The following is a 5488-nucleotide window of genomic DNA, read 5'->3' as shown; positions in this document are numbered from 1 at the left end:
GGGAGGGAGAGGAAGCCGGGGAGGCTTCCATGGCCACTCGGACGCCCGCCCCCCAGGATCGTGGCTTTGGTGGGGAGAGGAGGTCAGGGATTAGGGCACTGCTGGCAGGGAGCATGAGAGGGGGCTCCAGCCTCGTCCGCCCAGCAGCCACCCTGATCGGGGCACTGCGGGCGGGAGGCACACGGAGGCTGGCAGCTCCAGCCTCCTCCGCCCGGCAGTCATGGCGCTGCAAGAGGGAGGCGCATGGGGGCTGGCGGGTCCAGCCTCCTCCGCCCAGCCGTCACCCTGATCAGGGTGCTGTGGGCGAGAGGCGCACGGGGGCTGGCTGCTCCAGCCTCCTCCTCCCGGGCACGGAGGATGCTGCAAGCGGGAGACGCATGGGGGGCTGGCGGCTCCAGGCTCCTCCGTGCCCGGCCGCTACCTCGATTGGGGCGCTGCGGGTGGGAGGCGGAGGGGGGCCGGCTCCAGGCTCCTCTGCCAGCAGCCACCCCAATTGGGGCGCAAGAGGGCAGTGCTCCAGGCTCCTCCGCCTGGCAGCCACCCCGATCAGGGCGCTGCGGGAGTGAGGCAGCGGTGTGAGGCTCCTTCGCCGGGCAGCCACCCTCCCTATCCCCGCTGGGGGCGCACTTCCGCGCCTGCTCAGTAGAATCAATGTGAGTCGTCAGAAACCCGCTAACACAATTATGTTATAGGATCATCATCATCATCATCATCTCTCGTTGCTGCTGCAACAAAACAAAAACAAAAAAACCCTGAGAGGTTGAGAACAACCCAAATAATAGAAGCGATGCCTGTTGTTTTAAGAGATCAGTGCCTACTGTGGTCTCACAAAACTAAATTCACAGTGGCCATTTGGGTAGATGCTAAACAACCATGACAAATTTCTGAGGCTTCCAAATGTTTAGTCAGTCAAAGGTGGGGAAGGTTTGTCCCCCGTGTGGATTCTTAAATGGAAGGAAGTGATGAGGTAACTGAAAAGCTCTTTCCGTATTCTGAGCATTTATAAGATTTCTCTCCTATGTCGATTCTCTGATTGAAAGTAAAGCATGATAAGTGACTGAAGCTCTTTCCACATTCTGGGCATTTATACGATTTCTCTCCTGTGTGGATTTTTCGATGGTGAGTTGAGCTTAGTGATGAGTTGAGTTTAAAGCTCTTTCCACAATCCAAGCATTTCTATGGTTTCTCTCCGGTATGGATTCTTCAATGGCCATTAAGGCTTGAGCTGTACGTGAAAGCCTTCCCACATTCTGAGCATGTATATGGTTTCCCACCTGTATGGATTCTTTGATGGGAGGAAAGGGCTGAACTTATCCTAAAGCTCTTTCCACATTCAAAGCATTTATATAGTTTCTCCCTGGTATGGATTTTTCAACGGAAAACAAGATTTGAGCTCTGTATGAAAGTCTTCACATTCTGAGCATTTATATGGTTTGTTGCTTGTGTGGATTCTTTGATGGGTAGAAAGGTCTGAATTTTTATTAAAGCTCTTTCCACATTCTGAGCATTTACACAGTTTCTCTCCTGTGTGGATTCTTTGATGGCAGGTCTGAGTTGCATATGAAAGCCTTTCCACATTCTGAGCATTTAAATGGTTTCTCCCTGTGTATATTCTTTGTTGGAAAATTTGTGTGCAAATCTGAAGCCCTTTCTACATTCAGAGCATTTAAATAGGTGCTCCCCTGTGTGGATAGTTAGATGATAAGCCAGGGCAGAGTTGTCTCTGAAGATCTTTCCACACACAGAATTTTTTAAAAAAATTTTAAAATATTTTTTATTTTCTAAACAACAAAGGAGATAGAGAAAAAAATAAGGAAAAACAGAAATACCTATTACACAGGGAAGATTAAGATAATCTTTACACAGATTATCTAGAGCACCATCACTATATAACTTTTGAATATTATGTTCAAGTCCACAGCAACCATTCTCAGAGACATTTCCACTCTCTTCCACTGTGTCTTGCTATTAAACCAAAAATATTATCATAAAGTATTTAACAATATTTACTGCTATACCCCTTCCACTTCCAAATCAATAGCTCAGAACACACCATGATCTATATATATCATTACTATACCACAATGCACCATACTATACTAACTATACTAAACTAATTGCATTAAATAATATATGTTTCCATTTTGGAAAATCTGAGGCTTATAATAAATAATATTTCAATAACCTCTGTCAATCTGAGCTCCTATTTATATTTACTTTATTTACATTATTTATTTCTATCTTTTATTTCTCATCTTTATCTACAATAGGCAAAGTAATTTTCCCATTTCTTTTCAAATTCTCTGGTAGGTCTTCTATTTATATAATTTGTTAATTTTGCCATTGTCACATATTGTCATTTTATCTTTCCAGTTTTCTTTAGTTGGACATTCTTCGTCTTTCCATTTACTTGCAGTTACTAGCACCCTGGCTGCTGTTAGCATATAGCTCAAAGATTCATATAGTATTTTCTCAATATTATCTGGCATTATTCCCAACTTTCAAATCTGGGACCACAATGTAAATTTCCTAGTACTTTTTGTAAAAAAAAACCCATGAAAGATTATCAAGTGCCTTTTCAGTGTCTAAAAACATAAATGCCGCTTTGTATCTCTTCTTCTCCACAAATTCCATTGCATTTATCCCTCATCAATCTCTTAGGTACAACTCCCGTCTGATCTGGGTGTCTTATTTTTGCAATACATTTTCTTAGCCTTTCTGCCAGTATTGAAGTAAAAAGTTTGTAATCTACATTCAATAATGAAATGGGTCTATAAGAGTGGAGTAACATAGGGTCACTATCTTCTTTATGGCAAAGTGTCCAGTAGCACGTTTAAGACTAACCAACTTTACTGTAGCATAAGCTTTGAAGAACGACAGTTCTGTTCATCAAATGAGAATTTTCCGAAAGTATTTTATTTATTTGTCCTGTAGGATTTGTCTTAGAAAATTAAAGTCTTTCCTTTTTTCAGTAAGGTTTCTGGAAGGTCTTGATAAATCTGTATTTCAATATGAAATCTCTAGTTTTCTTATGTGCAAATTTAATCACTACATCTTGGGGTCTTTTGTTCCTAACTGCATATTTTGAGTTAACTCTCTATATTAAATCAATATTTATTTATTTATTAGATTAGATTTTTAGTCCGCCCTCTCTGTGCCGGTTGAGAAGGGGCAGGCAAGAGTTAGTTCACTTCCTAAGCTCTGCCTGGTGCGGGAATATCCACAGTGGTGCAAAAGAGCTATGCCACAGAAAAAGGTGATGTAGCCCATAGAGGCCCATTGCTGGGGAAAACTTGGCCCCTTCCCTGAGCGCCCAGCCTCACCCCCATGGCCTGAAGGAGCATAGGATGGGAACTACCATGGGGGCCAATCCGCATCTGCTTCTGGGGTGGATGAGCCCCCCTCCCTGCACCCAGTCACCTGCTCATGCACCCTACAAAACGTCCGGCTGCGCAGCTCATGACCTCAAGTAAGTGAGCACATGGCCAAAGGCTCTGCCCCTCGGACTTCTGGTGTGGGTACTTTTGAGCATGAGGTGGGAGAGAGGGTGCTCATGGTGGCAGGCACTGAGTGCACTTTGGGGACTTTGCGAGAAAAGTGGGAGAACTGTGCACTCACTCAAGGGAAGAAGGGCAAAGTCCGGAGTGTCTGGCTAACGAACAATAACCACTCACGTTTCCTTGCAGGTTATCTGACTCTGAAGTTCCAGCTCAGTAAGGAGCGAGGTAGAACTTACAGGTAAGAAGGAGATGAGGCGGTGACTAACCCGGCTCGCTGATTTGTGCTGGCTGCCCCATCACCTGAACTCTCCGGACCGCTAGCCTTGGAAGGGGAGAGGACGGTGGCGGCAGCCCTTGCCTGCCCTAGAGGCAGTTGCCCCGAAGACTGCTCTTGACCAGGTGCTTGTAACTACCTGCTCACCTTCTCCCTTAAAGGTAAAATCACCCCAAGGCAGGATGCTTCCTCGCCAGAGGGTCTTGCATCAGCTGGTCGCTAGCTGCACCTGTAGGGCTGCCAGGGCTGCTCTCTACTATGTGCATCTCAGATGTTGGAGTGTGGGCTTTGGCTCAGCCATGGGCTGGGTTACTTGCAACACGTGTATGTCTTTCTCTTGCAGGCATGTCGTGACTCCTCCTGGGAGATGACCTGCCTCAGCCCCCCCCCCCCGTTATCCTCTACAAGTGTCCGCATCTGAGCCTCACCCCTGGGAGCGCAGAATGAGGGCTGCGCAAAATGCCTCAGCTCCCTCACTTTGTCCCGTCTAATAAAACGCGTTGAACAACAAACTTCTGTTTGCATGCCTGATTAACACTGCGATAGCCTCTCTCTCAACTCCCTGTCACACATGTCCACTCACACTTCCCCGCAAATGTATCAAGTGGGGCCCCGTCCAGCCTCCCTGCCCCCTTCCTCCCCTCAATGTAACTTCGGGCAGTGCGGTGGAAATTGAAGTGTGGCCCATGAATGTCTGCGGAGTGGGGGGAGGCGCTGAGGACTTTCATTCTCTGATAGTCTGAGCGGCTGGCATCTGATAAGCCAGGAAGACGGTTGCTGCGCGTGGCAAGCTGCTGCCAGGGGGTGGGGGATCTGTTTGCAGAAGCAGGGATGGACTTGGCCTATCTGGCGTGGGGAGGGCCTGTCAGTCCACGCTGGGGGGGGGCATCTCCCCAGTACTGGGACATGGCTGTCAAGGTCCAGCCCCCGTTCTTGCATTGTGGAGATGCAGTGATGTGTTCAAGTGGTGATGCAGCAAGTGTGTGCGCACTTTTCATTCCCCTTGCTTCCAAACAGCCTCCTGGCCTCCCACGTGGTTCCCAATGGGCGTTCTTGTTACTCATTGAAGACCCCGCCTCCTCCCACCTGCTTCTCTGGAACCTGGGGACTACTTAGGGTTGCCAGTCTCCAGGTAGTAGCTGGAGATCTCCCAGAATTACAACTGATCTCCAGGCAACAGAGATCAGCTTCCTACTATCTGGACCTACTTTTCAGGAAGGGGGAACCTATTTCTTTTGGTAGTGGTGGCGGCGGTGGGTATTTGCAGGTGCACCAAGCTGCAGCCACCAGTCTGGCCCTCATCAGAAATGGGGGCTGGATGGGTGAGAGGGTGGGTGTTTGATCTGAACCTTCACTGTCACCTCTGTCCCCCTCCCTGGCAGGGATGCCTGCTCTCTGATGGGGGGGTGTCTATTGGTGGCAGTGGGGATCACAGCCTCCCCATTGGCTGCACCACTGCTTGCCCCTCACCTGGATGTCAGGGGAAGCGTGTGGCCATTGGCTGGCTTGAGCGGGGTTATCAGGGGAACAGCAGGTGGGCACTCCTCCCAGCAGCCGTGCCTCACTTTGTCATGCTCGGGCACCAGCGGAACTCTCCTGGAAAGTCCATAGGGAGCCGTGTAGCGGCACCCTGTTTACGCAGACGCATGAGCACCGATGCTGTCTTGGAGGTTAGGATTGCACTGTTAAAATGATCTTGTAATAAAGTACAAAA

The sequence above is a fragment of the Eublepharis macularius genome, chromosome 4 (assembly GCF_028583425.1).
Source record: "Eublepharis macularius isolate TG4126 chromosome 4, MPM_Emac_v1.0, whole genome shotgun sequence".
NCBI classification, from domain to species: Eukaryota; Metazoa; Chordata; class Lepidosauria; order Squamata; family Eublepharidae; genus Eublepharis; species Eublepharis macularius.
This window is presented reverse-complemented; position numbering follows the sequence as displayed.